The 25496-nt window shown below is 36.9% G+C and overlaps 1 protein-coding gene across 26 annotated transcripts in view; it reads left to right on the top strand.

Moving 5' to 3' along the window:
• The first annotated feature begins 15812 nt into the window (after positions 1–15812).
• LOC105228004 (inositol polyphosphate-5-phosphatase A) overlaps positions 15813–25496 on the top strand; it is a 151815-nt gene continuing 142131 nt past the window's right edge. For 4 of the 26 annotated variants that reach the window (XR_007421893.1, XR_007421892.1, XR_007421894.1 and 1 more), the window contains exons 1-2: positions 17865–22327; positions 24871–25482. The gene's annotated coding sequence lies outside the window, so the exon portion shown is untranslated. Of the gene's footprint in view, positions 16595–17864; positions 22459–22819; positions 25483–25496 lie in introns of those variants that run through there. The other 22 variants (XR_007421885.1, XR_007421890.1, XR_007421883.1 and 19 more) reach the window with 17 other exon arrangements.

Below are 25496 nucleotides of genomic sequence, written 5' to 3'. Positions count from 1 at the left end.
CGCAATATGCCTTTTCGGAGGCATCACAGAAACCGTGTAATTCTGTGTTAATGTGAGGTGTGAAATTTACCCATCGAGGGATTCGAATTTGTTAGCAAATTGAACCCATTTCGCTAAACGTAAAGGTTTTACCTGTTCATCCCATTCCGTGCCATCTTGCCACAATTCTTGAATGAGGATTTTTGCTTGAATCATTATTGGCGAAAGCCATCCTGCGGGGTCGAAAAGTTTTGCCACCGAGGAAAGTATTTGGCGTTTTGTAATGGCGGACATTGCAGATATTGACTCAATTGTATATGAGAATTGATCTGTTATCGCATTCCATTGAATCCCTAGAGTTTTAGTTGTACTAGCCTTTTCAAATTTAAGGAAATCTGTATCTAATAAGTCTTCCTTTTTAATGTCTTTTATTATATCAGGGTGATTTGAAGTAATTTTCTTTAAGGGGAATCCCGCTGAATTTAGTGCTTTGATCACTTGAGATAGTGATTCGCACGCTAAGGACAAACTGTGGCTACCTGATAGTATGTCGTCCACGTATGTTTGTGTTTGCAACACAGAAGATGCTAAAGGCAAATTTGTTGCATTTGTTTTTGCCACTTCATGTAGTGTCCTGATCGCCAAATAGGGTGCGCAATTGATGCCAAAGGTGACGGTTTTAAGTTTATAGTCGCTGATTGGACTATTACTTGATTTGCGGAAGACTATACGCTGGAAATCTTGGTCATCTTCATGTACTAAAATTTGTCTGTACATTTTCTCTACATCCCCATTGAAAACGTATTTAAACATGCGCCAATTTAGAATTAGCAACATGAGATCAGGTTGTAATGTTGGCCCTGTGTATAGTACATCATTGAGTGATTTGCCTGAGCTCGTACACTTTGAGGCATTGAAAACCACTCGTACTTTTGTTGTAATTTTATCAGGTCTTATTACCCCATGATGTGGCAGATAAAATGATAAATATCTACCTTTAGATACCTTTTCATATGGTACAGCTTCTTCCATATGATTGAGGTCAAGATATTCGTCCATCACATTATCGTATGCCGATTTAAGCTCGCTTTTCTTTATCAGGCTTTTTTCCAGGCTTAGAAATTGCTGGACTGCTGATACTCTAGAGTGGCCTAGAGCTATGGTTTCAGGGAAAGTTGGTTTGAAAGGTAATCGCACAACATAACGACCATGTTCGTTTCTTGTTGTTGTGGATTTGTAATAGGCTTCGCATGCCTGGTCTTCTTCTGAAAGCTGGGTAATTTGGGGTAATTTTTCTATTTCCCAGAATTTTTTAAGTTGATTGTTTAAAAACTCGTTTGAGATATTTTCCACTCTTGTGGTGAAAGAATTGATTTTTTCAGGGACTTGGCCACTTATAATCCACCCAAAGATTGTATTTTGGGCTAACAATTTATTGGAGATTTTCTCAATACCTTCAAGAATTATTTGAGGTATTAAGTCACTGCCTAATAATATGTCGATTTGTGATGGGGTATGACAATTGGGATCTGCTAATTTAAGATGTGAGCATTTTTCCCAGTGTATTTTATTTACTTCGTAGCTTGGAAGCAAATTGGTAAGTTGCGGTAGAACGATGGCTTGCGCATCTATTCTAATATCCGCATTTGGAGATACTATCGTAATTGGGCATATTTTGTTCGAATTTTGGATAATTCTTCCGCCCATTCCCGAGATTTGGAAATTTGAATGTTTTATTGGCAATTTGAGCCGATTTTGAGCTTTTGATGATATAAAGGATCTTTGAGATCCTTGATCTATTAGTGCTCTTAGTTTGAATAAATCACCCTTATGTGCTATGGTGATGACCGCAGTGGGTAAAAGTATTTTGCTTTCATTTTCTGAATGAAGCGCTTGAATTTTTGCTGCTTTAGAGCAACATGGTTGTTCTTCCCTTTTTTCGGGATTTAAGATTCTGGGATTATCACTTTTGGTTGTAGTGACTAACCCGGTGGTTTTATGAAATTGATTTTGCTTCATATTTTGAAAGTTCGTAATATGAAGCAGTGAGTGATGTCTTCGTTGACAGTACACACAATTAAATTTGCTTTCACAGTCTTTTGTCGTATGAGCATTCGACAGACAGTTGATGCAAAGTTTATGTTGTCTGACAAGATTGTTTCTGTCAGATACGGATAATTTTTTAAATCTCTCGCAAGATCTTATGTTATGACCTCCTTTACAAATTTCACATACTGCTTGCCATTTATTAGTTTGGTTTGACACGAAAGTGTGACTTTTATTAACGTGTCTATTGTATTGCATATTGTTGCTGGCTTGAGGTTTGAACAAGTTTTTACTTGAGTCATTTTGATGTCTTTTTAGATTTATATTTTTGTTGTCAATTCGCTCAGCTATCTCGTATTGAGCAGTGAGGAATGCTTTCATTTGCTCCCATGTGGGCATTTTTTTTCTTTCCACAAGTGATTGTTCCCATCGTAGTAACGCAGCATCAGGGAGTGTTTCTGCACAAATAGTTACAATGATGGGGTCCCACGATTCTGTGGAGATATTTTGTGTTTTTAACACTGATATGCAATTAGTCACTGTCGAGTATAAATTTTGAAATTCCTGGCTCGTTTCTTTTTGAATTTTTGGTAGATGTAATAATGTTTTTATTGGGTTTTCTATCATAACCCTTCCATTTTCGTATCTTTCGACTAGTGCTTCCCAAGCCAGCTTAAAATTTTCGTCATTTAAAGCGAATCGCTTGACGATACTGCCTGCTTCCTCTTTTGTTTTGTACCTTAGATGGTATAACTTTTGTGCTTGTGAGAGTTTAGGATGGTTTATATAAACGGCAGTGAACATGTCCCGGAAGGACGGCCACTGGTCATAACATCCATTGAAAACTTCAGTATCACAAGCTGGTACCTTTAGATACATGCCTTTATCTAGGTCTTCTTTTGGTGTTGTAACTACTCTGGGAGGGGGAGTAGTGGCTCTACTTCGCCTTACTAAACTTATTTGTTCATTTATCATTCCCTTTGTTAACTCATACTGATCGCGGCAGTTATCACATTTGGCTGTCGCCGAAGCTTTTGCGTTTTCTGGGAGTTCTGCGTCGTCAGTATCTAGTACTGTATCGTACGCTGCCAGAAGGCGAGCCCAGAGATTGTTCACACTTTCTAGTTTTATATTTAAAACTGATTCTGTGATGTCAGTAATAGGGGAAGCTTGGAATCGGGTACAATATCTTATAAAACTGTCACTTTCAGTGATGAATCTTGATATTGTCTGATCTTTTGATCTTTTTTGTTTTATACTCTGCTTTGAGCGTGTAGCTTCTGCAGGTGTGCTTTGTGATTTATCATCATCAGCCATTTTTGGAATTTCCAATAATTGAGGTGTTCTTGGTTTAACTTCTTTAGATTTATCAGATTGCATTAATTGAGTTTGAAGCTTTAGCTTAAAGTTTTTTCAACTAAATAATTGTTTCAAAATTAATATTGCTACAGCAATGTAGTCAAATAGGAATAGTATAAATTAGAAATTATGTTAATAGAAGATTAATTTTTGTAAAAATATGTATATATTTGTAAAATATATATAATGTGATCAAATTTTCGTTTCGCTACCGCAGAGATTAATTCTTTTTTTTTTTTTTTTTGAAAAAGTCCAATATATATACAATTTTTTTTTTTTTTTTTTTTTTAATGTGACTGAATTTTTTTTAAAGTGTATCAAAGTATCTTCAGTTCACTCGCGCTTATTTTGTATAATTGCATCTGCACGAATCAAGAACGCGAAAGAAAAATAAAATACGTAAAATTGTTTGTATGTATCTATGTTTTATTACCATATGTTTGCATATGCATATGCTTTATATGTTTGCTTTTGTTTAGCTTTTCTCGTATCCCTTGTAGTTATCAATTCGCTAAATATGTATGTATATATGTTATAAAAGTGTAACATATAACACTTCGCTAATCGCACATAAATGTATAAACGCGCGGAAAAAATAGAAATATATAATATGTACATATATGTTTATACATATATTTATGTAATGATCTATGTATGTATGTATATGTGTTGAATAGTAGTTCAAATGTGAACTATTATTAGAAAATAGAAAAAGAAAATTGAAATAAATAATATCTGTATGTTTATATATTTATAATTATGTATATGAGTTGATGTATGTCGCACGGGAGTTGCATATGCTTACCGGCACATAGGTACATATGTACATAAATGTAATGCCTTTTTTCCTTTCTATTATTTCTTTATCTGTTTTTTTTTTTTTTTACCTACCTTTGCTTGAATGTTCTAAGCGATCCAGCTTGTTGCTTTAAAGCCCAAGAGGTATCGCTGGAATTTTGCAAGCAACGAGTACTTGTCTTGTGAATTGTTTTTGTTATGGTTTTTGGTAGTGTGTTTGGAGACACGATTTGAACATTCAAGCAGGTAGTTTAGTATTATTATGTGTTATAGCTTTATGCTAAATTATGTATGTATGTACATATGTACTATATGATTGCATATAAATATATAGACATGTATGTATATTAAAATTGGAAGATTTGCAATTTTATGAGAATATGCTCATATATATGTATGTTTTCTTTTTTATATATGTATGTATATATGTATTTCGTTTTCTTTTAGTATCTTCCGCCTTTGCTTAGGGTTTGAGCGATCCTGCTTGTTGCTTTTATTTATAGCCCAAGGGGTATCGCAAGAATTATTGCAAGATATACTTGACTTAAGAAATTTTTTTTTTTTTTTTTTTTTTGAAATTATAATCGGGTGCCTAACGACACAAGTTAAGCAAAAAGCGGGTACTTGTACTTTTTTGCAGTTATTATTTTTTGTAGATATACATATATCGAACTGTTAAGAACAGTTAACGGTGTCCCGAAATACCATCAAACTGTACCTTAACATACATACATATATATGTGCATTAAAAATGGATTATATATATTTGTATATATCAAATTATGTATATATGGAACGGACTCACTTTATTTTCCGCCAAGGGTTTTGGGTCATTGAACTTATACCCTTTTTTCGCTTATTCCAGTTCCTTTCTCTTTTATGTATGTATGTCCAACGCTGTCCCTGCTGATTTGCTGTCTTTCTCTTTGTTGTTTGTTGTTGTAGTCTCCCGTGAATTTATGGTAATTGTGATTTGTGTATTAACATATGTTTGCTATTTTAGAGTAATGTTTGTATGTTTGTTGCACTTTGTAATTTTACCGCGCCCGGTTTTAATGTTAGTATGGGTTAGATTTGTTGTTTTGGTTTTTGGTTTATTTCGCGCCCGTTTCCGATTTTAGGTTTTATGTTTGACAAACTTTGTTGTATTATTGCCGCGCCCGTTTTGATGTTAGTAGGTTTTTTTTTTCACTTTATGTTTCAATTTCTTTTATGTATCTTTGCACGTAACTTTCTATATTTAAATTTCTTTTATGTACTTATATTTTCACGTTACTTTCTGTTTTCCGGTGATTCTGAGATGTTTCCTTTTTTTTTTTTCTTCACTGTAACATATGTATGTGTTTGTTCACTTTAACTTTGTGATATTATGTTCACTTAAATGTTTTGTTATATTTTATTTTCTGAATTTTGAGCTTCACTGCACTTGCGCACTTTCACCAGGAAGTTTTTTAAATTTTTTGTTTTATATTTTGCTTAGGTGTCTTTCTGAAAGGCTCGAAGGACCATTTGTTCACGTATGCCACTAGTATACTTACGTGTTGTAAGATAATTCTGAGGTGGGAAATAAAACACACTGCTTTCCACACACTTTATAAAAGGTTTATTAGGTAGAGTTACACAATATAAATATGTATAAATATATGCACACTTTGCTTGGGTTTTTTGCGAAACCCACGGTGGTACACGGTTGGCGAACTTGCTGTGTCACGTCACTCCCGTCACTTGGCGGTTTTTAAAACGGAGATTGCTGTGATTTTTGCGGTAGCACAAGTGCAAAATGCAAAAGGAATGCTGATAAAACTTAAATTCGCGGACGACTCTCTTTCTTCACGGATGAAACGGTAAGAAGCCAATCCCGGTCGGGTCAATCCCTTTTGATGATTTGGGTGGTGAATATTGGCTAACATTACGAGTCGTCTCGTTGATGATCGTATGGTTGTTGTGTTGCAGTGTTGTAGTAGTGATCGGTGTTTGATGCGTGTGTGTGTATTGGGGTATGCTGTGAGCTGTTGTGTGATGAGGTGTTGTGACGTGATATGATGTGATGTGTGGTGATGTGTGATGATGTGATGTGGGATGCTGCAGAACGCTCATAGCTCATGTGAACAGTGTAATATATGATATTACATTATAATATGCCTATTTTGCTAATAATATAATAGAAATAGAATAGTCTTAAAAGTGCGAAACCAATATTTTTAAATTTCTCGCAATTTAGTTGATTTTCCACGAATTGTGTATGTAAACTCGCACCATGTTAACGAATATTGCCGCTTTAATAAAACGGCTGCATTTTTCTTTCATTCGGTTTTGCATGTTCACTGCGTAAACATCGTTCCCTTTATTTATTTTAAATAATATATGGTATATATATTTTTTATATTCATTTAAATGAACGTTAAAATAACCTCTTCTGCCCTCCATTTCAAAATCCACAAAAAACTCGAAAATTTCGTCGTTTAGACATCTAGTCCAAACGAATGAGCAGTCATTAAAGCTTTTTGAAGACGTTCAACTAATCTCTTCAAGAGATTCCATTCCCCCTGTATGCACTAAGTGTAGGAATCCAATGCGGGACGAAGAGCACAACCAATCCAAGTAAGAGTGGGTTTGGAGGTGCAATACAAAACCATCGAAAAAGAAAGGTGCGAAAGATTGTCGCCTTTATATAAATCCTGCGCAGGGTACATTTTTTAATGGTAACTGTTGCAGAGTAGCGCCCAAGGAAATCTTGGCGATAATTTGTTGCTTCGTAACGAAAGTTAATGTGATGACTGTCAATGGTCATCTTAATAACTGGCGCAAACAAAATAACGAGTCTTCCCTAAGTTGTGGAACTATAGTGGATTACTATAGTTACCTTAGGGAAGTAGCCGACGTTATATATATGTTCCAATGCAGATTTTTGTCTCGGTGGAAAAGGGGAAACGGTGCAGATTCAGGAGATGTTTCTAATGAAACGTAAGTACAATCGTGGCCGTTTAACCGAACAAATTACAATAACTGTATTGGGAATACTATGTAAGGAAGGCAAAATATGCCGCTTTTTCCGAGTGAATGGAAAAAGCAAGGCAGATTTGTGGCCTTACATTAAAAAATTCGTTCATCCAGATACTAACCGCATCTGCACTGATGGTGGAAAGCAGTATCATGGCATACAACGAATTTTTGGTGAGAATACCACTTGCTTTACCACCAATCACAGTATTGGTGAGTATGTTGAGCAAGGTAATCCCGAAAACACGATTTGGAATGTAGATTTTGAATGTAGAAATCGTTGGTATAAAAATGGGATAAAAGTCGTCAGAGTCCAAAACATCTCTTTTTGATTATCGCCAAAACTTCCTTGAGAAGAGTTATCGTGTTGATCTAGGATCTCAGATAATGGAGATGCTTATGGACATAAAAAAGTGTACCCGGGCTATGTGGATGGAATTCTACCGACAGGGATGGAATTGAAAAATTTAGAAGATTTGGATGACATTGATCCTCCACCAAAACATTCTCGTCCAATGACTATTCAGGATGCACTGTCTGATGAAGATCAAGATGAAGCACTTGAAATTGACGATCCTGAATTCAATCTTAAAGATTACCAATAATAATATTTCACGTACACACTAATTATTTAAAAATGAATTTAAAAAATCCAAGATTTGGATAACCGCATCTGTTGGTAAACATGCCTGCGGTTCAACCAGGGTATTTTTAAAGCGCGGCAAAAATATGCGGTGTCTACGCCAGTAAAGAAGAATAAGATTGCATGTGTGTAAATTAACCATAATCTTCAATCTTGAATTTTTGCATATACCTCCTCTGGAGAAGCTTCCCTATCCGTATATACTCCATTTATACCGAAATTCGTGTTTTTTCCCGACCGCCAAAGTAATCGGAATCGTGTCCCATGTCTTTCACCAAATACTGGGAGAGCAGTCTAAAACTGACCCAATATGATCCCATTAGAAGTTAGTTTGGGGAGTGTTTAGTATCGCGCCGGTTAAGTATCGTTTATGGAGAAAAACAGGAGAGTCGAGCGAATACCCGGGTTGACCGAAGTACTTTCGTGTAGTACTCCTTTCTGCGTTGGCGGCCTTCGGTCGCGCTTTAAAAAAAGGCACGATTCCGATTACTTTGGCGGAGGGGTAAAAAAAATAATTTCCGTATAAATGGGGTATGTACGGATAGGGGAGCTTCTCCAGAGGAGGAATATCCAAAAATAACATAAAAATAACTAATATTTTTTGAAATATTGACGTTTAAAAATTCAAAAATTTGCACTAGGAACACCTGTTATTTCTCCATGTTTCACTAATTTTTTCACGTTTTTTACTATGTATATTCAAAAATACACTTTAAGCATTGAAACTCACATTTCACGTTTATTTTGCAATTTTTCAACTAAATTTAATAATTTAAAAATCACTTGTCAAATTAGTGGCTGAAAAGTTTAGAGCGCTTACACTTACAAGGAAAACCAGTATTACCACACCTTAAAAACCGAAAGTGAAGGATTTTTCAGCGTTTCACAGCGTTTTCTTTGTTTGTACTTTCGAGTGATTCTTTTTTCCTCATTAACTATAAAAAAAACTATAAAGATTTTTCAAGCTAAAATTGAATATGTGAACACTTTTGCATATACATATTATACATACATACATATATGAATAAATGAATAATATGTGATTTATATTTAATAAACACAGATAAGTAAAATAGTGTGATAAAGTTATAATATTACGAGCGAATATCCGGGGTGACTGAAGAACTTTCGCGTAGCACTCCTTCGGCCGCGCTCTAAAAAAATAACCCTGGCCGAGCGAATACCCGGGGTGACTGAAGAACTTTCGCGTAGCACTCCTTTCTGCGTTGAAAATAAAAAAATATATTGACTTTTTGTTATAAAGTGGTTATAAGTTATGGTCACATGCACTCAAAATTTAAGTTTTCGTTATAAAATGGTAAATTTTGGTTATTATATCTGTCAGCGATTTCCATTTATTTTTGATGATACATTGGTTTGTATTTTAGGCGACGATATTTATATTTAAAACTAGCAACCCGCCCGGCTTCACACGGAAATAAAATATAAGGCCTATGTCACTCACTGAAAAAATGATTAAAATCGATCCCGTAGTTTTGATTTATTCATTACTGCCCGTGGCCCGCACGCGTTACATTTGGAGTGAAACAATTCCCCTTTCTTTATACCATGAAGATTTCCTTGCTATCTTTGGAATATCTAAATTCATACCCTACATTTGTTTGCATTTTTACATATTTATTTTATTTTTACAACAACAATTAATATATTACAGAATGTCTTTATATACAACGTTCACAGCTTTCTTGTCATTAGACAATACAAACATGTTTTCTCTTGAGGTTACTCTTGAAAGAGCGACATACAGTTGGCCATGTGAAAAACAGTCAACGCTCAAATCTAAGCCTCCAACGTTGAAAGTTTGACCCTGCGAGTTATTAATGGTCATTACAAAAGATGTCTTTACCGGAAATTGTAGACGTTTAAATTGGAATGGTAAATCCGATGGTATCATAGGGACTCGGGGGAATCATTACATCTTCTCCGGTACCACATCCTGTGAGTATTGTGCACTCTATTATGAAAGTTTTCAGTGATTTTACCAGCAAACGCGTGTCATTGCAAAGTTTAGGTGGAATCAGGTTTCTTAATAAAATAATAGGACAACCTACTTTCAACACCATTTTGTGAGGAGGGAGTCCAGACGGGTTCAAAGAGTTTAGAAATTCTGTAGGAAAATGAACAGCTTCTTTCAAATCGAGAACAGTATCGACCGAGTAGTATATTTTCGTCGGCGCATCAACCTTTGAAAGAATCAAGTTATTTACTTTATCTACTTGTTCGTTAGTTGGTGACAGAATAGCTCTTTCTTTAAACCAAGATATTGTCTTATAACTTATGTTATCAATGTCAGGATAGACATTGTTGACTAACTCTTGGATGTTGTCTATCAAAACACAAAGGTTTTCTAGGTTAATCCTTCCCTCACTTTGTGCTAATTCTCCATTGCCAACTTTTAGCAGCATCTCTGGAAATAGCCTACTCTTACGTGAAGATGACGAAACCCTCATATTAGTTTTAAGCTCTAATTTATTGACATGTGACCAAAGGTTGAACCTTTTTAGGGAAGCATTTATTTCGTCAGCTCGTGTTCCTCGAGTCACAACTGGTAGGATTTGACGGAAATCTCCTGAGAACAGAATTGTACATCCACCCATAGGTGAATTTTTGTTGCGCAAATCGCGCATTGTGTTATCCAGTGCTTTCACAGACGTCTTGTTTGACATGGTAGCTTCGTCCCAGAATATTAATGAGCTGTCACGCATCAATTTTTCTTAATTTCTCTGTTTAGAAACACTACAGACGCTGTTATCATCATTGGTGGTGATTTTCAGCGGGAGTTTGAATGTAGAGTGTGCGGTTCGGCCTCCTTCCAAAAGCGTAGCGGTAATTCCGGATGACGCAACAGCTATCGCAATTTTTCCGGTGGATCTCACTTTTTTTAAAAGCAGATTGATTAAAAAGGTTTTTCCCGTGCCTCCTGGGGCATCAAGGAAAAACAATTTCCCTTCATTTAATCGTGGCTCATCTTGAGCTATATTTTGTAAAAGTCTCGTTTGATCGTATGATGTTTCTCTTGTGTATTCGGCACTGTTAGTTAAATCTGAGTTAGTAGTATTAGTTGGCATCGGCAGCCCAAAATCCTTGATCGATATGCCCGAAAGTAGTTGCGCTACTTTGTTTAATTCAAATAATTCTTCGTCAAATATATTTTGATCATATTGTTCATCATCTGAGTTTAACTCTCGCCGTCGCCGAATCAGAATGTCACTGGCCATATTTTCTTGAAATTTATGCCATAGATTGACAGAATCAGTTACTTGACAAAACACTACTATGACGGCAAATAAATATCTTAATGATGCAGCTGAACTACAAACAGCTGCTTCTGATAATGTGTTTTCCCAGTGAGAATCGTCTTCCAAGAGCCCCATAGCTTTGCATGCTGCTTGATAAGTATTATAAACAACACCTTGTACAGTTCTAAGGTGAGCAAAGGTTGTCGAGCCTTTTACAATATGAAGTAACATTCTCAGATAAAAGCATTCGCTGTTGTTGGGATGAATCACGTAGACTCTGCCAAGAGCATCCGTTTTTTTTACTTGAGCACATAACTTGAAGAATGCTGTCAGTGTTGTATCCCGCGGGTTATTAACAACTTCTTGTATATTGTTCTCAGTGAAATATACTCTTTGTCCATTGAACTGCAAGGTGGACAATTGTGGGAGACCGGTCGTGCACTTCGAATGATAAAATCCTCCATACAGCTTCAGAACTGCAGATGTAACGTCCAGACTGATATATTTCCACTTCATTTGGTGATTGTATGCTGAAAGTGGCTTGATCTCTGCCTTTATTAATGTACTTAGTAACATATTGGATTGACTTTATTGAATTGCACAACTCCACGTTGATATGGGCATCAAAAATTTTCAAAAGGAGCAGATTATAGGGAACGATCCATCGGTTATCAATATCATTGTTTTTGACGGTAGCAATTTGCCCACCCTGCTCTGGCGATCGTCGACGATATTTGGGATAGCCGTCATCGCTAGTGCTTGTTTGAGTTTGGAACGACTTCGGAAATTTTTGCTGCATTTAGAATCTCGCATACATAGAGAATTCGGGTTTAAAGTCCCACAAGGGCCGTGTACCATATGTTTCTTAACGATTTCGTACAGGATAGGATCTTCACCTTTATCCGGTAATTCAGCTGAAATACCTCTGTCAATTTGGTTTGGTTTAATTTTGTTCACTAACCACACCAGCAGGTGTACATGTGGCAAGCCACGCTTCTGCCATTCTATTGTGTACATATGACAGCGCGGCGGACCGAATATATGAGACTTGTTAATGAGGTGTAGGAGTTTCTGTACTTTTAAATGGAAGACTCTGTTAACTATATCGTATCTGTCTTGTGGATTTAAATTGGTATTAATATTCTCTTTGATTTCCGCCCAATTTGGGTTACATGTTGCAGTTATAAATAAATCAGGTTTGCCATAATTTCTGACGTAAGCCATGGCGTCTTGCGATTTTTCGTGTAAATATCTAGGTCCACCTGTGAATGATGAAGGTAGTATAACCAACTGCCCAATGCCGTTGTGGTGTTCATTCGCCTGTAAAGCATCCTGAAGATGAACGTAATTTTCGGCCCTCAATTTAGTTTGATTATTACGGATGTAGGCCAATCTCTCAGATTCAATTTTCGCATATTGATCTACCAAGTATTGGTTTGTTAGCCATTCCATATCCAAGCAAAGTGTTGAAATCGTTACGTTTTGTCATTATACGGTAGCAATAGTAGTTCATACATGACACTGTTTTACGCAGAGGTGTACCACCGATTGGATTTCTCCACGACATAGCATCAAAGGATATTGTAAGCTGTCATAAGATCTGTGTAACCATGAAATTTTTTTCAAATTATCATCACGACTATGCAATACAATATCTCTTTTGTCAAATTGCTGTCCGGCTAGCACCACTGCTACTTCGCTCGTGGAAGGCGCATTGTATCGTCCTCTGTGTTCTCCAACAGGAACTTTATTTGCATGGATTACGACATTAAAGTCAGGAGTATCTGCTGGAACACTCTCAATCGCAGTTTTGAAAGACTGTATGTAGCAATTATGAGAATGTAATATATCTTGGAGAGATCTAATCAAATCTCTATCAATTGGTTGTGCAACACTTGAACACCGCGTAGATGCTTGAGTATCTGGATCTGCAATAAAATATATTTTCAGAAATTTGTGATCATCGGGTCGAAGTGGTAGCAAGCTCCCAGCTAAGTGGTACACTTGCCCTTGAATTTTAAATGTAGGCATGAACCCACGCTCAACTACTTGCGTACTCTTAAAATAAGTCATTTGAAATGCATTATTACAACGGCGTATATTGCGCATGAATTGTTTAGATTTCTGATGATCACCCGTAAGAAGAGAGTGAAGTGGTTCAGGTGGAGGGAGAATTTCTTCTAATTTTACCTTTCCTTGTAAGCAACACATGCCTTTCGATTCGTCCTTGAATTTCAATGCTAAGCAATGTTCACACACTACTGACATAGTACCTATTGATACTATACGATCGTCCTTGTAAGAAATCAAAGGATCGTAGTTCAGGGCAGAATTCTCTTTACTTAAGCTGACTGAATCGGGCCTCACGCTCTACTGACGATTCTCTGGCTCTCTGAACCGCATGCCTATCTCGATCCCGGCTGTGGCGAACCTCACGCTCTACTGAAGATTCTCTCTCTATCTCAGCTCTATATCTATCCCGAGCCTGACTAAGGCGAGCCTCACGTTCCGTTGACGATTCTTCATCTCTTGCTGAACATAGTCTTCTGGCGTTCACTGTACTTCGACCTATGTTCGAACGACGACGTCTTCCAGACATGACTTTATAATTTCAGTACAAAATTTACTCAGTTCTATATGTATGATTAACTATGCACAAATTGCCATATTATTAATATGTGCCGCAGTAAAAAATATGTAAATACTTACCGTTTAGAAACATAAGAAAATTACTGATGTAATAACTTCAAAAATATTCATATTAAATCAACAATGTATTTAAGGTATTTAATTGAATAAGGATAAACGCTGTATTGATTAAAATCGCTTCGAAATTAAGCTATTAGTTGTCCTAAAAAGTAAATGACAAAAAATGTTATTGTGGGTGTAGTCGTTGGAATCGATAGCAAATTTAACGCGCTCCGAATCAATAAAAACTATTCAAAAACTATATTTTAATTATTGAACGTGAAGAGAACGGTTTATTTCGATGAAAAAATTTAATGTACATATGTATAATCAGGGGTGTTGTGAAATCCAAGACAGAATTGCCTAACTGTCAGAATTGAAAACCAATTCTGATTTTAAATGGTGTCACATTGGATTTTCTGATTGGACTTTCGTCTTTTCGAACATACACAAAACCAATATTCGAATCAGCTTTTTACTAATGTGACAAATATTGTGAATGCAATTTGAATAAAATTTGAAATGAGTTCAGCAACATTATATGCGAGAGATTCGTACATACATATGTACTTACATACATGTGTACGTACCGAGTTCTTTCACCATACGGTCTAATTCAACACGAATGAGGTGGGGTGAGATTCCCACATAACTTCTAATGTTTCATTCGGTTGACAGCGAACAAACATACGAACAGTTTTTTTTTTTGGTAAAGGTGCTTCTCTTGTTTAAACAATTTTGGTTAAATAAGAAATGAATCAACTATTTTTTTGATGCAGAACGAAAGTAAATATTTCAAAGTTTAACTTCAAGTAAGTTTCATTTTAATCGGTGAATTCTTTTATGAAGTATGGCTGGGTAAACAAGAAATGTATGGTTTTTTACCACATTTTGTCCGAGTGCCACGCCCCCTTTATATATTTCTTCACATTATAATGACATAAACCTTCCCCTTCAAGCAATATTTCAATTAAAAAAAACCGCATCAAAATCAGTTGCTTAGTTTTCAAGATTTAAACATTTAAGGGGACATAAGGACAGAAAAAGTGACTTTGTTTTATAATATGTAGTGATATGAGTTTTGGGTATGAAGTGGTTATATTTTTCGGTTATCATGCACTCATATTGAAAGAAAATTTGAGTTTTCGTACTTTACATACTTTACACTTTATTACGTAATATTATTATATAATATTACTTATACATATGTATATATAATATTACTAATACATGTATATAATATTACTTATTTGCTTAATAAATTTAAAAAAGAAAATATCGATATGCATGAATAGAGGAATTTCAGCGAATTGCCCTATCATCACATGGCAGCGCTCCGTTTCGTCGTAATTTTTGGTAAACAAATGAGGTTTAAACAAGTGCAAAATGTGATTTTTAAAATAAAGATTTTTTAGGTAAAAAAAAAAACTGCTAAAAGTATAAAATGTAGATTTATTTAAAAGATTATAGTGCAGTTTAATTAATTTGAAGTGAAAAATGTGAAAAAAGTGTGTTTAATGTGGTGAAATAGCTCCTTAAAATGGTCCAATTTTGCGAATTTTTGAACTTTAATGCCGAATATCTCCTAAACTAAGCGGGGCCTTAAAGTTCAAAAATTCGGTCGGCAAGGGTTATTTTTTTAGAGCGCGGCCGAAGGCCGCCAACGCAGAAAGGAGTGCTATGCGAAAGTACTTCAGTCACCCCGGGTATTCGCTCGTAATATTATAATATTATCACACGATTTTACTTATCTGTGTTTATTAAATATAAATCACATATTATTCATATATTCATATATATATGTATAACATGTATTTGCAAAAGTGTTCACATATTCAATTTTAGCTTGAAAAATCTTTATAGTTTTTTTTATAGTTAATAAAGAAAAAAGAATCACTCGAAAATACAAAGAAAATGCTGTGAAACGCTAAAAATCCTTCACTTTCGGTTTTTAGGGTGTGGCAATAATTTGACAAGTGATTTTTAAATGACTAAATTTAGTTGAAAAATTGCAAAATAAATGTGAAATGTGAGCTTATTTCAATGCTTAGAGTGTATATTTGAATATAGTGAGTAAAAAACGTGAAAAAAAATTAGTGAAACATGGAGAAACAACATGTGTTCCTAGTGCGAATTTTTGAATTTTTAAATGTGAATATTTCAAAAAATATTAGTTATTTTTATGTAAAGTAATCGGAATCGTGCCAACACCGGCTACGTCATCCACAGTATTTTAGCATTGAACACCTTTTCGCGTTCACTTCATACATTTATTGCTAAGTGGGTTTAATTTATTCCCTTTTGTTCGTGCTTTCTCGGTAATTAGGCAGTCATTTTGGTTTTTCGCATTATTGAACTCAATGCAGAAAAAGTTGTATTTTATGTAAAGATTTACAAAGAAATTAACAATCAAAAGTAACTAAAGACATTACTAGTGGTTTTTAAAATTCATAAGTAATATACATATGTGCGTGAAAATGTATCCATAATTGGTTTCGTAGAATGCACAACAGATGAAAATACACTAGCATTTAGAAATTTGCAAAAAAATAGCATTTTTTAAAGTGAATTTGTGGAAAAATTTGTGAACCAATTTTTATAAAATATGTTTTAAAATAAAGTTCAATAATTTAAGCATACATGCGTGTTTAAAATTTTCAATTTGGTTCTCTCGTTTAAGTACAGTGAGCCAAAATTAACCGGCGCGATGCTAAACTTAACCCATTAGTTTTATGAAACGAAGTACTAAATTCATTTCATAAGAGAATATTTGTGTGATTAGATCTAAACATTTTGGTAAACAAGTGAATTTACATAATAGGTAATTATTTATTCATATCATGCCCTAATTTTTACATCTGTGCATGCCAAGCAAAAATCTAAAGAAACAAATATTTTAACTGAATTATGTAGCGATATCGCACTGAAGCTTCTGCCTCATCTTGTAAATAACTTCCGAGAGCGCTTGAGGATGTATCCCAGTTTCCAACAATCTTATGCAAATCTCGAGCATGCGTGAATCGAGCCCTGTATTAAGCATTTTCGATATATTGTATAAACTGTGCTTTATTTCCTTCGATTCCTTTAATTTTAAATAACTACTTTCAACATTTCTAAAGTTTGTGGATAAAATTTCGGACGAATTTGGTTCAAGTTCTTTCATTTCTAAAGCTATAACAAACAAATTGTATACAACGAATTAGTGATGGCCAATATCCATCGATGTACAAATAGTGTTTGATGTACTGAACACATAACGACGACCAGACGACAAACGAGAGTACGAAAGTGAAATGAAAACAAAACAACGCATGTACACAAAACAACGCAGCTGTCCATTTTGCATGTACACAATTTCGTTGTGGCCATACTAATACCTTGCACTTCAATGAAATTTTAATATTTTGTTCAAAGTTAAATTTTTATGCAAAAAATAAGTAAATAGGTATATATTTTTGTTTTAAAATTATCAATTGTTATTACAAATGATATAATAGAGCTATTTTACGCTTTTATTTGTAAAATAACGTCAAGTTTATAAGAGCTGTGAATAATTTTACATTTTACATATTAGTGGCATCACAACTCTTCCTCATCTCTCTTCTTCATTCTACTGTCGTTGGCAAATAGGAATTAGCGAGAATGACAACTGTCGGCCTACAGTCGTGTTTTCGTGTCGTCGTCAAAATAAGTGTCCATAAGAACGTGTGTAATATTTGACAGATGTCGTTCGTCGTCTGTCGTCGTTATGTGTTCAGAGGATGATATTTTTGATGCATCAATCTTTTTCATTTATTCCTCCCTGCAGAACTGTGGTATCAGAATGCACAATCATATGCTGATTACAATGCTTACGACACGACACGACAGTGAACTGAAAATGGCGTTGTGCATCTTACTACATGAACATTCGTAAGAATGCAGCAACATAACAATGGCTGGCATGTACACAAGACAACGCAGTTGTCCATTTTGCATGTACACAATTTCTTTGTGGCCATACCAGTACCTTGCACTTGAATGAAATTTTAATATTTTGTTCAAAGTGAAATTTTTTATGCAAAAAATAAGTAAGTAGGTAAATTTATTTGTTTTAAATTATCAATTGCTGTAACAAATGGTAAAATAGAGCTATAATAGAGCTATTTTATGCTTTTTTTTGTAAAATAACGTCAACTTTGTAAGAGCTGTGAATAATTTTACATTTTACATATTAGTGGTATCACCACTCTTCATCATCTCTCTATCTTCCATTCTACTGTCAACTCTACTGTCGTTGGCAAATATAGGAGAATATTGAAGTTAGCGAGAACGACAACCGTCGGCTTAGTCGTTCAGTTGTCAAAATAACAGTGTCCATAAGAACGTGTGTATTTTGTCGTCTGTCGTCGTATTGTATTCAGCAAACCGCGCAAATTTATGAACAGCGAAAAGTAAAGCCAAATTGTAGCAAAGGGCCGAGTAATGACACTGTAAGGTTGTCAGGTATTAGACTAACTTTATTTGCACAATTCTTCTCCTTAAATAATATTGTTGCGAATTTACTCCTTGCTAGTTTTACTTTACTAGCTGCCCTTTGGGAGTATCCGCAGACAGGCGCAATTGCTCTTGGTGGACAAGGAAACTCGCAGACCTAAGGAAAAAAGTACGAAGCCTATTTAATAAGGCAAAACATACAGGGGTCTGGGAGGAGTACAGGAGCAACCTGACTCTTTACAATAAAGAGATCAGGTCTGCTAAACAGTCCAGCTTTAGGAGATTTTGTGAGAACGTCTCCTCTACACCAGAAGCGGCCAGGCTGCATAAAGCTCTGGCTAAAGGGAAGACGGACACAGTGCTAGCCATCAAAAAGAATGACGGGACTTTTACGACCAGCGCAGAGGACAGAGCTAAAGAGCTCTTGCGCGCTCACTTCCCGGAGACTGTCCCGATTTATCGGTGTCTGCCCTCAACTGAACATAGGCCGTCCCGCACTGATTGGGCTATCGCCAAACAACTGTTTACTGCGGACTCGATCAGGTGGGCAATAGCCTCGTTCGAGAGGTTCAAGTCTCCGGGAGTGGATGGTATCTTCCCAGCGCTTCTACAGCAGGGTGAGCAGATTCTAATGCCACACCTGATAAGGCTGCTGAGGGAGAGCCTGGCGCTGGCCTACATCCCCGAATCATGGAGAACAGCTGAGGTTATCTTCATACCGAAAGTGGGGAGGAAGGATTACTCGCTGGTCAAATCTTTCAGGCCGATCAGCCTAACCTCCTTCCTACTGAAAACTATGGAGAAGATAATAGATTATCATTTAAGGTCTAACGCGCTGAGGGACGCACCCCTGCATGCAGCTCAGCATGCATACAGAGCTGGCAGATCAACTAACACAGCTCTGTACCAGTTGACCTCCGAGATAGAGAGTTCGCTGGAGAAAGGGGAAATCATGCTATGCGCCTTCTTGGATATTGAAGGAGCTTTTGACAACACTTCTCATAGAAGTGTAGCAATGGCACTGGAAGGTAGGAATGTGGAAGCACCGGTGCGTAGATGGATAGAGGCGGTACTCCGCACTAGGATTGCTGAGACTACTGCAGGGGGTACTAAGATTCGCCTAGGCACAACAAGGGGATGTCCGCAGGGTGGTGTACTATCGCCCCTGCTATGGAGCCTTGTCGTGGACGACCTGTTAGCATTGCTAACCGTCAACGGCATTCGCTGCCAAGGATATGCGGACGATATAGTAATCATAGCGAAAGGCAAATTCGTGGACACTCTCTGTGACCTGGTGCAACGAGGGCTAAATCTGGCTAAGGAGTGGTGCTGGGGAGTTGATCTGAGCATCAACCCCTCGAAAACAACCATCGTCCCGTTCACGAGGCGTAGATCCTTACCCGGGCTTAGGAACCTCACACTTGGGGGCAGAGTGATTGAGATGACCAACAATGTTAAATATCTCGGTCTCACTCTGGATTCCACTTTGCGGTGGAAGCAGCATGTGGACCAAACCATGGTCAAGGCGACGAAGGCTCTAATGGTGTGCAATCGACTGGCAGGCAAATCCTGGGGTTGCAAGCCAAGGATTGTCAGGTGGTTGTACACCATGATTGTGCGACCGATAGTGACATATGGAGCGGTGTCCTGGGCCTCTGTTGCGGCACAGGCTTCGGTGGTGGTGAGACTATCGAGGCTTCAACGGCTAGCATGCGTTTGCATGACGGGCGCGATGCGGTCCTGCCCAACAGCGGCGCTGGAGGTCCTGATGGATCTCACACCGCTCCACATTGTGATCGGCCAAGCAGCCAAGCATTCACTTCTGCAAATGACGTCAGAGGGATGCGGCAAAGGGAAAATAATCTCGTCCCAGAGGATGGAGGTGATAGGTGCCAATAATCCAATTGCCCTCTTCCCGAAGGACGGGACTACTAAGATAATTAACTTCACGAGGAAATTCAAGGTTACCCTTGGTAGCAAGAGCGAGTGGAATGACTCCACTCTTGAGCTGTTGCTGAGGGACAGTACACTGAAGTGGTACACCGACGGCTCGAAGACGTCGGAAGGTATTGGTGCAGGGATCGCGGGCCCACGCGCAAGGTTATCCATACCGATGGGTCGATTCCCCAGTATCTTCCAGGCCGAAGTCCTAGCCATAAGCCGGTGTATAGAGATAAACCTCCACCGCGGCTATCGTAATGAGAGAATAACCATACTCAGCGATAGCCAAGCGGCACTAAAAGCAATCTCGGGCTACGAGATCAAATCGCTGCTAGTGAAGGAGTGCAGGGAACGGCTAAACAGCCTAGCGGAATTGAATCAGGTGCACCTAGTTTGGGTACCTGGTCATAGAGGCATAGCCGGAAACGAACTGGCTGACGAGCTTGCCCGCTCTGCAGCATCCACAAGTATGGTAGGGCCCGAACCATTCACCGGGGTGGGCGCCCACACGATAAAGGAACTGCTCCGTAAGGAGGAAAGAGAGGGCAGAGAAGGTCATTGGCAACAAGCGCAGGGCATGCGGCATGCCAAGTTGCTGATAGGGGGGTACAACCTCAAAAGGTTCAAATCCATAATAAACCTCCCTAGGATCAAACTCAGGCTCTTGGTCGCATTTTACACCGGCCACTGCAAGTTGAAAAGGCACTTGTTCAACTTGGGACTTGCCTCTTGCTCCAATTGCCGGTTCTGCGACAGAGAGCCTGAAACCCCGGAGCACCTGCTGATCGATTGCATCGCAGTCTGTAGACGCAGGTCTAAGGCCCTTGGAAACCCATTTCCGGATAGGGATCACATCGACTCACTAGCTCCCAGCAAAATACTGGAATTTATCGATTTGTTGGGGCTTAGTGAGTCTTTGTGAGCTAGGAGAGGGCACAATAGACCCAAGGTCGCAGTGCATACCTCAAGTAATTCTATTCTATTACTTTACTAGGTTCGTATCTCTGGATTGACAAATAAAAGCCGTTTAATTCACTTCAACAAAATCTCTTTATTTGACAACGCGTCTACACTATATCAGTTTACTCTTAGCACTGGTTGATCGTCGCTGATGCCGACGTGTCCTTATATTATATAGTTATAATATATATATATATATATATTTAAAATTTGCAAAATTACTTACATATGCTGATTATCCATTTGTGTGTCCATTTTTGTTTGCTTATTTCTATTAAAACAGCTGTTTGACAGCAAAAAGCCTCACGTGGTGACTTTTTTAAGCTTTTTTCTTATGAGGTTTGAGCAAGAATAGCTTCATAAAATATGCCTCACAAGAAATCTCTCAAATTTTTCCTCTCAACTCAGTTGAGAGGTTTTTGCAGAATAGGGCTTTAAATTTGAGATTTTAAGATAGAGACTATTTTTGAGACGTGAGACATATTGCTATTCTGGAGTGACAGTCACAAAACCTATTACATTTCATTATTCAGAGATGTTTTTACACTTGAATGAAAATAAATATGTCGATAACAAATATTAAATTTTCTATAACGTTGTCAAAAAAACATAACTATCAATAAAAATAAAAATTCATGTTGACTTGCGCGAGTGAATTCTACATATTAAGTCAAAATAAGTCGAGATCATGAAACAAAAAAATTAGATAATAGTTTTGCCTTATTAATTGGTTAATTTTTGTCTGATTTTTATAACTAAAATGTCGAAAAGGACTGAAACGAAGTTTCCATATAATTTAAGAAAAAATTTTAGAAAGGATTATATCAAAAAAATTATCGCCACCCTTGGAAAGAAATTTTTGAATATAAAAATTTTGAAATAGAAAATTAATATACTAATGAATATAAATATATAATACCTTCCTCGTTAAACGCAAACCAGATATCGAAATATTTAACAATATTGTCATTTGCATCACAATCAGACGATATGGTATCTAAACGTTCAATATATAGCGCGTTCCTCTTTCATGTCAATATATATTGAACGTGTAGCTGTCCCGAATATTACTCCATATGTTAGAATCTATATTTATCAACAGTGATCAGTCAACTCGTTTCTGATATTATTTATTGTGTGTCGATAAAACTTTGTATACATATTTGCCTTTACACACGTATATACCTGATATAAAAAGAAATTAGCTTAAAACATTGTTATTGTTTCATATATTAAAAAACGTTTTTTAAATGGCTGGACAGAAGCGATCTGTCAGTTAAGTTCTGGGTAAAAAAAAGGTTCCTAACCGTAAGAAGGATTCTTAGTTCAGTTAACTTAATTGACAAATGGCAGCTAACCAGACGTTCACTTACTCGGTTCTATACTTCGAATTTTATTAAATAATGTGGGTCGGTTTACAATACGGTTCCAGGAGTGTGGGATTTAGAGTAGCATCTCCCGATTTTGTTAGTGAAGTTTATATGTACAGACTTCAACTCGTTTAGAGTAATGCTCCATTTTTGTGTCCATTCTACAATCTGGTTGATTGAAGACTGCATTCTGTTCGACGACTCGGATTGATTTTTATCGGTAGTAATTATGCAGGTATCACCTGCAAATATGGCGATTGTGCAGTTTGGCGGCGTAGGCATATCGCTGGTAAATAGAATGTATAGAAGGAGTCCCAAGACACCTCCTTGGGGTACACCCGTTTTTATTGGCTGTAGCGTAGTATACGATTGTCCCTGTTTGATTCGGAAGTAGCGGTTGCTCAGGTAGGAGGCAAGTAGCTCAGTTAGTTGCTGTGGAAAAAGACGTCTTAATTTATAAAGTAAGCCCTGGTGCCATACTCTATCGAACGCCTGAGATACGTCAAGAAAAACAGCTGTGCAATTTTCTTTTTTTTCCATCGCATTTTCTATTACATCTGTTATTCGATGAACTTGATCGATTGTGGAATGTTGCGATCTAAAACCAAATTGATGGTGGCCTCATTCTCTTCAATTATGTTCTGAAGTCTTCCTACAATTACGGCTTCAAGTATTTTGGACAGTGAGATTGGACGATATGACGAGGCCTCCTGGGTGCTTTTTCCGGGTTTTTGTACCATAATGATTTCAGATACCTTCCATGACAATGGGACGTATCTGAGATCTAAGCAAGCGTTTATTATCGATGTAAGTTTTTCTAATGCTTTTCGCGTTAGATTTTTTATTACATCAAGTCGAAGCCGGGAGCTTTTTTTGGCTTAAATCTAGTTTTAATGATATTTTCCATTTCATTAATTGATGCTCGTTGGATTTCTCCTACATATTGTGATCCTACCAGCTGCGGTAAAGTTCCATGGGTCAGAGAGGGACTAAAAGTTTTCGTTAGTTTCTCTGTTTTCTTCGTCAGTTTTGGCCCAGGATCCGTTTGGCTTTCTGAGGGGTGTATTAGACAATATGGGTTTTCTTGCATTTTTTACTGCTTTCCAAAGGGCATAATCGTTTTCTCAATATAATTAGAAATATTTTGATTCGTGAATAGCTTTATTTTGGTACTGAGAACCTTGGTTAAATTGTTCAATTCTGTTTTGTATTGAGGAAAATGCGTTATTTGCCATTTTTTACGTAATTTTCTCTTTTTCTTTATGAGATCTAAAATATCTGATGGATGGATGGACTCTTTTTTGTTTCGGAACAGGAGTACTTTTCCATGCTGATTAAGTTTATTTTGCTCTTCTAGCTTATTAAGCTTGTTGAGAATTATCGATAGATTATTGGTAATATCACTAATAGCATTAGAATTGGTTTGGTTTGGTTGTACGTGATTACTACCTTTAGTTATGCTAGCAAATGAGGGTTTTCCAGCTTGCGGACTTACATTAGTAACTTCCTTCTGAGGAGCAGTAGAAGCTGTTGTACTTAGGCGTTTTGATTGTTGGTTATGCTCTTTATTTTTTTCGGTCGCGTTTCTAATTTTTTGAAGTTGTTTTGCCACTTCACATCCCCTATAGTTCGCTGGGTGACTTTGATTGCAGTTACAGCATTTTGGCGGTAGATCAGCAGGTTTTGTGCAATTTAGAGTAGAATGATTTCCGGCGTACTTCAACACCTTGGTGGTTTACAACAATAATTTCTAGTGTGACCTAACGCCTGACAGGACTTACATTGAGGCACAAGATGGCTTGATGGGCTCGAGTTTGACGACAGAATTTAAAATATGCTTAATTTCGTAAATTTTTTTGATGTTCTCTGTTGTTTCAAAGCATACAATAAACATATTTAACGGATTTCTTGTTTTATATTGTAGTTTGTTTATGACCTTCGTAACTTTAAAACCCTGCTTCTGAAGATCTGCTTTCAGGCTCACATGAGTGATGTAGGTCTTTTATCATTACGCGTATATCACGCGATTGCTTGTACGAGTACCAAGAAATTTGCGATTCATTTAATTTCTTTGTGAGTATTCTGTAGTCTGAGCTATCTGAAAGGTTTATTTTGCATGAACTTGGGCCAGTGAGCTTAAGTGTGTAAGAATTTTTAACTTCCGCGTTTATCAAGGAACGCATCAAAGGTTGATTAAAATTTTTTGATATAATAATTGGCGGAGGGCGACGACTTATTTTTATAGCTTTTTTACCTTCTGCTGTGTTTTCCGGACACGGAGACTTCAGCGTTACATCCGGTGATGAATCTGCTTTACGTTTTTTACTTTCCCTCTTTTTTTCTTTTTTAGTAACCAATTTGTTTGGATGAGTTGGAAATCTTCGTCTGTTTCTGCGACAAAGGTCGATTTTGATGGAGAAGAAGACGTTTCGTTGGTATATTTGTTTAACGATTTCCTCAAGTTTTCATTTTAGAGTTTCAGTTTTGCATTTTCATTTTTTAATTCATTGTTTAATGTCTCTATTTTCGTAATGCGTTCGAGCAGCATACCTATTTGGTTACATTGTGTTGCCCCACCAGGAGGCGGGGTTTGTATGTCCATAGCGATCTTGTTAAATTGTGGGTACGTTACGTACAAAAAACTGCTTTACCGTCTGTACGTGCAGATAATGTAGTGTCCCTGGCCACCTGCAACTCTGCGTAGACAGCTGGTTTGCCGTGCGACAGAAACAGCTGATAACCACTTTAATTGTGCGGAGGAGAATTTTTTTGCGCGAAAATTAATGAGTGTTTTTTAATTTGGTATTTTTTTTGTTATTGTTTTAATATTTAAGCGATAAATTAATTATGGTTTTTATATACTTATATAAACAATTTCAATCAAATTGATGTGCCACGGGTTGTTAGCGATGTAAGGACCTCCGGTGAATCTGCCAGCAAATTTCCACAGCCTGGATTGCAGGTAAATTAAAATAA

Source organism: Bactrocera dorsalis, chromosome 2 (assembly GCF_023373825.1).
Source record: "Bactrocera dorsalis isolate Fly_Bdor chromosome 2, ASM2337382v1, whole genome shotgun sequence".
In the NCBI taxonomy this organism is placed as follows: Eukaryota; Metazoa; Arthropoda; class Insecta; order Diptera; family Tephritidae; genus Bactrocera; species Bactrocera dorsalis.
Note: the sequence above shows the minus strand (reverse complement) of the source record. Positions and strands in the feature narration are given on the sequence as shown.